Genomic DNA, 13,068 nt, shown 5'->3' on the forward strand with positions numbered 1-13,068 from the left:
ATCAAATTTACTCATTCTATTATTGGGAGTGAATAAATTCATTTGGAATAAGTTAATCTGTGTTTTAAAAGTCAGGTTTTATTTTATAATGTTTTTATATAGAGCTACCTATGCTTGCAAAAAATGTTTTCTATTTGAATAGTAAAAAAGCAGGAAGGTACCGTCAAAATCTCTTTTACCAGTAATTTGCACAACAAAGTTTTAAAAGAGACTTTTTTGGCCATAAGTATTATTACTCACAACAGATTCAGAGCGGTCTCTGCTACATTATTTTTTGAACATCCCAAAATATATATACGTGTAACGAACTTTCGCTGGATGTAACACTTGATACACAATTCAGTAATACTTAAAATAGCAAAAGTATATGTCTACTACAATACGCTTACTGCAAAATGATTAATGTTCATTTGGAATAAGTTAATCTGTGTTTTAAAAGTCAGGTTTTATTTTATAAGGTTTTTATATAGAGCTACGTATGCTTGCAAAAAAGTTTTTATTTGAATAGTATGTGGTTTTGTTTATTGTTTTTTATCGATATATAGTAAAAGGTATTTTTTAAAAGCAAAGTGTATGTTATATTATTATAGTATTAAGATATCTTCACAGTGAGATTAAGTTTTACAGATGTAAAATCGCTTTAATGCACTACAGACAAATTGTATATTCTATACTTAAAATAAACAACATAATATATATATATATTTAATTTGAGTTTTCAGACATAACCTTAGGGTTAAAGGCGCACTCAAACACACCCTAGTTTTCGTTTTGCAAATTTCATCTTGAGGTTGATTAGAAACGTTTTGAGTGTTTAACTCAACAAAAGCACCTTAAGCACTTGAAACAGAGCAAATATGTTATACATAAATATTGTACCATTCAATATTTTTATAATCTTAAAGGGACAGTAAAGTCAAAATTAAACTTGCATGATTCAGATAGAGCATGCAATTTTAAACAACTTTCCAATTTCCTTTTGTTATCAAATTTGCTTTGCGTTTTTTTCTGTATCTATTATTAAAGAGTAGACTAGGTAGGGTCATAACAGCTCAGGAGTGTACATGTGTCATTGTATAACAAAGCTACATATAATGTTGCAAAACTAAAGACACGTGCACACTCCTGAGCAAATTTCATAACAGAAGTAAATTGGAAAGTTGTTTAAAATTGCATGCTCTATTTGAATCGTGAACATTTAATTTTGACTTTACTGTCCCTTTAATATTCTATAAAATAGGATGATACTATTATTGTATACAACACTGATATTATTCCATGTTTATGGCAATATTTCTGAATGCAAACACAGGAGAATCTTAAAGGTATACTGAACCCAATTTTTTTCTTTCATGATTCAGATAGAGCATGCAATTTTAAGCGACTTTCTAATTTACTCCTATTATCAAATTTTCTTTGTTCTCTTGGTGTCTTTATTTGAAAATGCAGGAATGAAAGCTTACGAGCCAGCCCATTTTTGGTTCAGGACCCTGGCTAGCGCTTGCTGATTGGTGGGTACATTTAGCCACCAATCAGCAAGCGCAAACCAGGTGCTGAACCAAAAATGGGCCGTCTCGTAAGCTTCCATTCCTGATTTTTCAAATAAGGATAGTAATAATAGAAGTAAATTACAAAGTTGTTTGAAATTGCATGCTCTATCTGAATCATGAAAGAAAAAAAAATGGGTTCAGTGTCCCTTTAATGTTAAAAAGCTAAATGAATTTTTTTTCTATTTTCCAATTGTTGAACATTGAGTATATGTTTTGCAAAACGATTCCTAGAAACCTATAGCTAATATTGCCAGGGAACTTTGTTTATACATATATCAAAACACTGTGACTTAGCCGGGAGAAAATATAAAGTTAATCTTTCTGAGCTGAGCTGGCTGCTTAATGCAGAGCTTACTGAATCAATATTGTCTTTTAATAAGAATTCCAAAAGTATTCAAACTTGCAATAATGTGAGCCAACAAAAATCATTATTTTATGGAAAAGCTTAGATCAAGGACCACAGCTGAACAGATTAGAATGAACAAATATTTGAGCTTATAAAAATGTAAATTATAAGGATCATTTCATGGGAAAAATTGAAAAGCGTTAGTGAAATAACTACAGAATATTAACGTAATAATGAAATGGTTGTGAGATTTTCCAAGATGTACAAAACTTTAAAAAAACAGAAACAAACAATGTACAGTGATATAGAAAATTAAAACTTTACTTAAAGGGACATGATACCAAAATTTGGAAGCACTTGAAAGTAATGAAGCATTCCTGTCAAAAACTGACTAGAAAATATCACTTGAACATCTCTAGGTAAAAAGTAAGATATTTACCTAAACATTTACTAAGTATTCCACCCCATTGTAAAGGGACTTTAAGCAGCCAATCAGGACTTGTCCCAGGGCTTGCAAGGGAGAGTGCATCTAGCATGTGCAGGCACAGTCATATTATTTCCTTATTCAGTTTAAGGAAAATTACTATGAAATCCCACGAGATTTCAATTAAATCTCATGAGATTACAGCAAAGCAATGCATGACCTCAGCACTGCTGATGCTGATTGGCTATTGTTGCTGTTTGTTTATTTTTTTTCAACTTGCACCTGGACAATAGCTTAAAGGGACGCTGAACCCAAATTTTTTCTTTCGTGATTCAGATAGAGCATGACATTTTAAGCAACTTTCTAATTTACTCCTATTATCAATTTTTCTTCATTCTCTTGCTATCTTTATTTGAAAGATAAGGCATCTAAGCTGTTTTTTGGTTCAGGACTCTGGACAGCACTTTTTTAATGGTGGATGAATTTATCCACCAATCAGCAAGAACAACCCAGGGTTTTCACCAAAAATGGTCCAGCATCTAAATTTACATTCTTGCATTTCAAATAAAGATACCAAGAAAATGAAGAAAATTTGATAATAGGAGTAAATTAGAAAGTTGCTTAAAATGTCATGCTCCATCTGAATCACTAAAAAAATTAAATAATTGGGTTCAGTGTCCCTTTAAGTTTAACTGTTACCAGAGCACTTACTCTTGTAAGCTGAAGATGTTCAGGTGATATTTTCTTGTCAGCTTTTTACAGTTATACTGCATAACTTTCAAGTGATTTATTGAGTATTATGTCCATTTAAAGAGACATTCCAGCAAAAATTCAAACCCACATGGATGCACTTCAGTTTTAATATAAGCATATTTGTAATATACTTGTATTAGAAAAATGCTTTGATTAACAGCTTTATCTGTTTTAAAAGTGTATTTAAAGGGACACAACAAACATAATTTTTTTTCTTTCATGGTTCAGAGAGAGCATGCAATTTTAAGCAACTTTCTAATTTACTCCTATTACACATTTTTCTTCATTCTCTTGCTATCTTTATTTGAAAAAGGCAGGTATGTAAGCATAGGAGCCTGCCAATTTTTGGTTCAGCACCTGGGTAGTGCCTGCTGATTGGTGGCTAAATGTAGAGATGAAACTGTCAGGAAAAGAGTGGCGTAGTCAGTTGGTGAGAGCAACTGGGCAGCCTAGAAAGCAATTGTAGTTTTCTGGGTATCGATTCCATTTTCAGTGGTCACCAGCCATTATCAGCCTTTAAAGGGACATTAAACACTAAATAAATGCTAGCTAGAATGATGCATTCAAAGAAAATATTACTCTGAGAATAACATCTAAATTAATGTTTTCATTAGCTGTTAAAATATTGACAAAATAAGTGTAAAGTTTTAGTGTCTATAAAACAATGGGATTTTATAACTGCCATGTTGTAACTTAGGTTACCTTCTCTGCTGTGGCCAATTAGGGACAGTTATAAATATGTCACAAGAGTGTGCAGCCAATGGCTGTGTGGAACATAACAGTGTTCTGCACTTCCATTTCCTACAGGAACTGAAAAGCACACAATTTCGGAATGTAATTACAGGAAAAGGGGACAAAATAAATAATGAAAGTGTATTGCAGAGGTTGTTTTTTTATACAGTATATACAATTTATCATTTTATATTACCATCTCAAAGTATTAAATGTCCCTTTAATGGTGCTGTTGTTGGGAAATATAGATCTGGTATCATGGCATTTATCAAGCTCAGCTGTGTTTGACTAGGTAAGGTTGTGATTATTTTTGGTAAAGAAATAAATAACTCTAATGCAAAAGCTAAATGCCATTTAAAGGGAATTTACACTTAAAATGTAATTCTACATAAAAATGTTTAGTTATTATTAGTGAAATAACTTCACAGTTTATTTTAATCATTTACATTACCTGCTTTTTCTATAATTTTAATATGAAAGTACAAGTCGAGTTCAAGTTCCAAGTCGATTGCATTTTATGACCCTTCTATATGCTGCACAGTCATTGGCTGTTATATGCAGGAGCTCATTGAACTCCATCCCTAATTGGTCAAAACAAATAAGATACGTTAAACATAAGCAATAACGTTTATAAAGGGTATTTCCCTGAATCGAAAAACAATACAAATTATACTAACAAAATTGGGGCTAGATTACTAGTAAAGCGCAAATGAACATTTCTGCTAAAGCGGAAAAGTAAGCTTTTTGTGATCGTGTTATGAATTGAAATTAAACTTTTTTCACTCTTGCGGTAACCTGACTAGTGCAAAAAGCTGAAGTTAAATTATCGTGTGCACGTTCACGTATTCCCCCTTAGAATAGCAAATAGCAAAATATGTTCTATTTATTTATATATATACACCCTGTTCCAAATTATTATGCAAATTCTATTTCAATGTCACAAAGATTAAATATTTTTTTTTTCAGCTTAACTCATGGATGGCATTGTGTCTCAGGGCTCTTTTGATCACTGAAAACAATCTCAGACACCTGTGATAATTAGATTGCCAGGTGAGCCCAATTAAAGGAAAAACTACTAAAGGAGGGTGTTCCACATTATTAAGCAGAGCACCATTTTCAAGCAATATGGGGAAGAAAAAGGATCTCTCTGCTGCAGAAAAGAGTGAAATAGTTCAATGCCTTGGATGAGGTATGAAAACATTAGACATTTCACAAAAACTTAAGCATGATCATCTCACTATATGAGATTTGTGGCTGAGTCAGAGCACAGACGGGTTTGTGCAGATAAAGGCACATTGAGGAAGATTTCTGCCAGATCCATGCATCGAATCAAGAGAGCAGCTGCTTAAATACCATTACATAGCAGCAAACAGATATTTGAAGCTGCTGGTGCCACTGAAGTCCCACTGACATCAAGGTGTAGAGTCCTCCAGAGTCTTGCAACTGTGCATAAACCTTCCATTCGACCACCACTAACCAATGCTCACAAGCAGAAACGGCTGCATTGGGCAGAAAAATACATGAAGACTAATTTTCAAACAGTCCTGTTCACTGATGAGTGCCGTGCAACCATGGATGGTACAGATGGATGGAGTAGTGGATGGTTGATGTACGGCCACCTTGTTGCAACAGGCTGCGACGTCAGCAAGCCGGTGGTGGAGTCATGTTTTGGGCCGGAATCATGGGAAGAGAGGTGGTCGGCCCCTTTATGGTCCCCGAAGGTGTAAAGATGACCTCTGCAAAGTATGTGGAGTTTCTGACTGACCACTTCCTTCCCTGGTACAGAAGGAAGAACTATGCTTTCCGTAATAAAATCATCTTCATGCATGACAATGCACCATCTCATGCTGCAAAGAATACCTCTGCATCAATGGCTGCTATGGGGATAAAAGGAGAGAAAGTCATGGTGTGGCCTCCATCCTCCCCTGACCTCAATCCAATTGAGAACCTTTGGAGCATCCTCAAGCAAAAGATCTATGAGGGTGGAAGGCAGTTTACATCCAAACATCAGCTCTAGGAGGCTATTCTGACATCTTGCAAACAAATTCAAGCAGAAACTCTCCAAAAACTCACAAGTTCAATGGATGCAAGACTTGTGAAGCTGCTATCAAATAAGGGGTCCTATGTTAAAATGTAACGTGACCTATTAAAATGTTTAAAAAGTTAAAATGTTGTTCAAAGTTTGATTGAAATAGCTTTTGATTTCAGTAAATATGCTGCAAACACAACAAATGACAATTTTCAGTTCTTTACAACCTATAAAGTGTTTTGAAACTTACTGTGCGTAATAATTTGGAACAGTGCATTGCATTGTAAGTTTTTTATTTTGAAAAAAATACTGTTATCATTAGGAGGTTTGTTCAATAAAATTTGAATTGTACTCTTAATAGTTGATAACATGAGAATTATGCTGACTGTTGTTTACATCAATTATTTAGGTAAATGAGAAAGATATCATTGGCATAATAATTTGGAACAGGGTGTATATATATATATATATATATATATATATATATATATATATATATATATATGTGTGTGTGTATATGTATATATATGTATATGATGGTATTTTGGTACAATATATATATATGTCTATATATGTGTACATATGTATTTATGTGTTTATATGTGTATATATATTTCTGTAAATACATATATACACATATAAGTACAAAAATACACACATATATATGTATATTTTTATGTACAAAGTAGAATACCTCTACAACTTGTGTAGCTGTAAGCTTTTTGGTATAGGGTGCGCAAATACTAAGTATAATGTATATATATGTGCATACACAAAATTAATATAGACGTAGTGTGCTAATATATGCAAAGATAAGTACACACATATATATATACATATATATATTCTGAAGGCGTGGGAAAAGGAGTTATAAAGAGATAAGTATTTATATCTATATATGCACATACATATACAAAAGGACACAGAAAAAGAGCTGCTATGAATGATACATCCAGAGTGCGGGGTAACCTTTTCCTAGTAACCCCTAAAGTGAAGAAATTAAAATGAAGGGTACTGGGTGATATTCAGCGCTACTTTTACAGACCAATAGGTAATATTGTGAGATGAGTGGATTATTGAACAACAGATGTAAAACTTATAATAGTATCAAAAAACTTATAATAGTATCAAAGTATAAAAGTGTGGTCCAAAAAGTGTATGTATATAAACACGTAGTCCCAAATAATATAAGAGATGAATAATAGTAAACGAGTAACGGTACCTTATACAGTCAATAAAAATCTGATATCCATAACGTTCTTCAACTGTACTTACTAGACACCCCCTCAATCATATGAGGTAAGTGTGATGTATGGTAAATGAGGCGTGCCTGCGTGGACCGTAATTATTCAAAGTTTAATTGCACCGTGCATGAATCCTCCACTCTATTGCGAAAAAGATCTTTCACTCAATTTCAGGTGCGTGGCTCCACTGATTCTCAGGATATGTATACACTCACGATCCCCTTAAAGTACAGTGATTGATATTCCCCTTAGATCATGGCTCAAGAGTCGATAATGCCCATTTGGTGTAATATAAACAAAAAGAAAATGGCAAAAAATAGTGTAATCCTGTTTATTACTACAGAAATATAACACAACAAATTGCACACTTACATTTATAAACCTCAATGATTATGAGGTAACTGAAAAACATAAAATGAGTAGAATTCCTATATGGATCTGTAATTATATTCCATCCACTGTATACAAAACAGGTGAACTGGAAGAATGAAACGTTTGATTTCAAAAACTGTACCGGCCGGTTGCAATTGTATTAAGTAGCGGTTCTTAAAACAGAGAGTCAATTCCGACAAAAATATGTGCCCCGTATGTGTGCACTAGTACCTGACGCATTTCAAAGGATATGCTATATTAGCTCCTTCTTCATCAGAAGTATGATCTCTGATGAAGGAGCTAATATAGCATAGCCTTTGAAATGCGTCAGGTACTAGTGCACACATACGGGGCACATATTTTTTAGCACTTATAACTTTTGTGCGCAATATTTTTTTTTTTTAATAATGTTTTAGGTGGTGTTATTATGAGTGTAAATGTACATTGTTATGTATTTTTTATGTGTTCTGTACAACTTTTATGCTTAGAGAAACAGTTAACCAGAGCTCTGAAGTCGCGATAATCAATCTAGTGTAAATCGCGATTGCGTTTACTTTCAACTCGTAATACAGCTGTAAGCCCATGAGCGCAAACCCTTGCAATAAACACCTTATCATTTGGGTGCAAACGTTTACACTCCACTGGTAAAGTAATCTAGCTCTTAGAGTTTAAAATGCTTTAAAGATATTGATTGTGCATTTAGCTCTTCTGGTGCATTTTTAAAGATTACTTTAATGTCTCCTAAAATGCATAAGCCCCCTAAAAATCTGTATTATAATTATTTACATATCCATAACCACTCACTCATATACTTTTTATTTTAAAAAAAATTCTCAGTACAAAACCATGCAACCATTTAGATTTGAGTTAGATAAACCATTTTGCAAGCTGTTTCCGAAGTGTGGTGGTTGTAAATATTGTTTTTCTATGTTGCTTACAGTTGAGTCTTGGAGTGCTAGATATCATGTATTGGGAAGGCAATGGCATAGAATTTAATGATAGGAATGTCCACTAACCAAAATGAAGAAAGTATAGGTGAATCGATACATCATTAAAGTACCAGTAAATACAGTAGATTTGCATAATCAACAAATGCATGATAAAAGACAATGCAATATCACTTAGTCTGAACTATAAATGAGTAGTAGATTTTTTTTCTGACACATTTATATCTATTTCCACTCCTTCTGTATCATGTGACAGCCATCAGCCATTCACAAATGCATATACGTATTTTCTGAATCCTTGCATCTGCTTTTTAATGGGCAGTCTTTTATTTTTTGTGTGTACTTTTTATTAACTAGTACAGGTTTTTTTTTGTTGGTTTTTTTAATTTAGGGGGTCTTAGGTTAGGGGTTCTGGGGGATTGGCAGTTTAAAGGTTTAATAGAGTAGGGGTTTTATCACAATGGGGGTTGTGGCAGTTTAGGGGTTAATCGTGTATGGTTTTGTATTGTGAGAAGGGTTATGGTGGTTTAGGGGTTAATAGAGTAGGGGGTTTATTACAGTAGGGTTAATAGAGTAGGGAGTTTATTTATTACAGTGTAGGGCAGGGCTAGCTTTATTGAGATAGGGGTTGTGGCAGTTTAGGGGTTAAGTAGTGTGTTGCAATGGGGGTTGCAGCCGTTCAGGATTGCATCTTCTGCCTTTTTCATTTAAAAGAACAGTAAACAGATTGTAAAATAAAATAATTATGCACATTAAAACAACTTTTCAATATACTTTCATTATTTATTTTACCTCCTTTTCCTGTAATTTAAGTATGGAATACATCGAAGGATTCACAAGCCTAACCTTGCCACATATCTCCTTAGTTTGTTATCTTATCTTTTCTGCTGAAGAAAAACATGAAAACATGTAATGTCAATATTAAAGTTCTAATTGGCTCCTCCAAATAAAGAAAGCAATAGATGGAGTTTGACCATTGAAATACAATTGCCGCAAACAAGGTGGTTTACCTGTTCTGCTACAGTTCAGACTCTGTTGATATGTTAATCTAGTAGAAGGCTACGTGTTCACTGTCCTTTTAAGTCTGAATAATTAACTCTATGTAATATATCCTGCATGTTTTTGAACTTCGGTCTGCTGTCCATTTTTTTTTCCGAGTTTTTTGAGCACACCTCCCAATCCTTCCTAATCCACTGACCAAACTTGTTTGCTGCAATAATTCCACAGATCTCCCTGACTTAGGCACCAGCCTCCCCAGCTTGAATTATCTTCATGAATTGCTGGGAGGTATGCAGTAGACCCAAACAAGAAGAAGTTCAGCACGCTTACCAATTAAATGTCAGTGCAGGCTACTGATGTCTGCTAACATCACCTGAAGTCAAAATCACAAAATGTAGCCGCACCAAGTAATTTTAACACTTACAAAGGTTTATTATTCCATGGGAACAGAAAAAACAAAAATGTTTCAGGAATTACCCCTTATTCATCTTATTCATGTTGCAGTAAAATTAAGTGATCTCAATAAGATTAAAGGGAGATTGAGTTTGGCTACTGAAAATGAATAGCAGTAAAAAGGATGGTAATTTGCTTTAAAAATGTTTAAGACTTGGCTGATATCTTATTCTATAGCAACATAACCGAAATGTTGTGTAATTGCAAGGTGCTTACTGTCCCTTTAAGTAATTTGAATATGCACTGGGGAAGCTCAATAAAATGAACAATTTCTTTTTAAATATAGTTCAGTTTTGTAGATAAAGTTTGTGCATTGGTTTTAGATCAGAGCTTCCTACATACATCAACGTCTTGCTATCTTAAAAACAAAAACAAACATAAAAATATACTTATTTGCTTTTGTTCTTAATTGATGTATCAATGGAGACGCCCGATGGAGTACATTGATTGGAGTACAAAAGGCAGATACATGCCTGAACTGCAATTAACTTGAATGGCAGCCAACACGTGATTTGTTTGCCCTTTAATTAATTTCTTAACAGATCAGCAATAAACAAGACCACTTGCATACAATTTAGAAGTCTTTGGTACAAGTACATAACAAATGTCACTGTTAGATCTGGACCTGTTTAGCACATCCTAATTGGTAAGCTATCTATATAAGCGATCGTATGGTAATAGTTTGTTTTGGGTTTTTTTTTAACTGTTGTTTCTTTTTCTAATTAGTTTTTTAGTGAGATCATAATTTTTCATGTTATGGGAATTTACTAAAATTGGTCTAAAGAGAATTTGCAAGCAGAATTCAAACTAATCAAACATATAAACATGTTGTTTAAGTAGTTATATGTATTGTGCTTATGAAGGAGAATAGGACTGATTTAAAGGGTCAGTCTAGTCAAAATTAAAGTGAAGGTAAAGTTTTAAGCTTTTAAATACATAAATTCATTACTTATTACTAGCATAATCTGATCGCTAACTTATAGTTTATATTACTTTTAAAATGATCAATGTACATACATTTATCTAAACGCTATGGTTTTGATGGCGACTCCTCTCTCCCTCTAGTTCCTGCTTTGTTGGTCTGTGACGTATAGAGCGGTCCCACCTGCTCTATACGTCTCTCAAAATCGTGTGCACGATGATTGGATCAGATGCTCTGATCAACCGCGCCTGCGCAAATCGGCAATTCAACTGTATTGCACATGCAAGGTCATTATCTAAATGAGAAACGGGAGCGCGCAAGGTTCAATATATATAATAAAGAATAGCGCATGCGCAGAGCATAAAGGAGGCGGGTGATATGGAGTGATGGCCGCCTAACGGCCAGATTATCAATTGGATAATAGAAACACGTGATAGAGCAAAAAAACAAACTAAACAAAAACGGGCTGAATTTGTGGACCAGCAGTAATTGATTTAAAACACTAATAACTCGAATTACACTAAAAGTTAGAAGGTTTGATGAATGAAAGTCATACTGATTTTCAACAAAGAATGACATATTGGATCGGCATCAAGGCAAGTTTACCTTCACTTTAAACTTTCTTCCATAAGGCTGGGAGAGTGCACAACTTCAATTCTTACTGTTGGGAAAATACGAAAACTGGCCACCAGGAGGAGGCAAAGACACCCCAGCCAAAGGCTTAAATGTCTCTCCTACTTACCCCATCCCCCCAGTCATTCTTTGCCTTTCGTAACTAGAGGAGGATGGCAGAGAAGTATCAGAAGATTCGGATAGTCCTTAAATAGTTATGTTCCCTTCAAGAAAGTTTTAAGTAATCATATAAACCTCCAAGTGAGAGTATTGATGAAAGTTAAAGTCTGGAGATGCAGGGAACGTTTTTCTGCGAAGCGATCCAGACTGTCTAACAGCTCCTGGGCAATCAGTGTTAACGATTTACACTGCTTGCACTTTTACACTCCCGTCCTGTCAGAACTCCGCATCAAGGCTGTCACACTTGAAAGGTTGTATCTGTTCCACAGCATAGATCATGGAGGGTAAGTCTGCTTTATTTACTATTTAGCAGGGACTCTTACTGTAGGGTCACAGTGTGACAACTCATAACCTCAATAGGATCAAGGGTTAATATCTCCTTTAGTTTAGAGATAAATTTGGAACAGTTTCGGGATATTTGAACTGCTTTGTTCTCTAAGGAACACATTGTGCTCAAATAGACTGCGTACCTTTGGCAATGGAACAGACAGGTTTCACTTTCGTTTTTGTGAGTTGCGCAGCTTCTAATAGTTTTGCACGCTTTCTTTCATAGCAGGGGAGGTCCCTTCTTTTTAACTTTCAATTCAATTATTGTGTTTTTTCTTTTAATTCCCTGGTGCGGCAATAGTTAATTGGTTTCAGTTTTAGTTATAAATTATTGTACTTTGCTTCAATTGTTTAGTCTAAGAATAAGCACCACTAGGGGGCATAAAACGCATAAGACTGGTGCTGTCTATTTGCCTGTCATTTGTCTGGAAACACACTATGTTTTTAAATGTCTAAATAAACGGATGTTTTATTTTTCTACACTACCAACCAGTGCCTGCTTTTCCTTGCTCCTCTGTGCTTCATGCAGTCTGATCCGCCGCCTGGCTACCGCACTCTGGGTTATTTTGATAGCAGATTCTTGTTTTACTGAGGAGTTAATTTTCCTCCCCTGCCCAAGACTAGTGGTCGGACCGTGTTCTGGATACCCCTCTCTTCTCTAACACCCCCTAACTTAAATATAATTAAAATAAATTGAAATAAAAACTACTATTAATAACTAAATAATTCCTATTTAAAACTAAATACTTACATGTAAAATAAACCCTAAGCTAGCTACAATATAACTAATAGTTACATTGTAGCTAGCTTAGGGTTTATTTTTATTTTACAGGCAAGTTTGTATTTATTTTAACTAGGTAGATTAGTTACTAAATAGTTATTAACTATTTACTAACTACCTAACTAAAATAAATACAAATTGACCTGTAAAATAAAACCTAACCTGTCTTATACTAACACCTAACCAATACAATTAGCTAAATTACAAAAAACAAACACTAAATTACAGAAAATAAAAAACAAATTACAAGATCTTTAAACTAATTACACCTAATCTAATAGCCCTATCAAAATAAAAAAAGCCCACCCAAAATAAAAAAACCTAGCCTAAACTAAACTACAAATAGCCCTTAAAAGGGCCTTTTGCGGGGCATTGCCCCAAAGAAATCAGCTCTTTT

Source organism: Bombina bombina, chromosome 3, assembly GCF_027579735.1.
Source record: "Bombina bombina isolate aBomBom1 chromosome 3, aBomBom1.pri, whole genome shotgun sequence".
NCBI classification, from domain to species: Eukaryota; Metazoa; Chordata; class Amphibia; order Anura; family Bombinatoridae; genus Bombina; species Bombina bombina.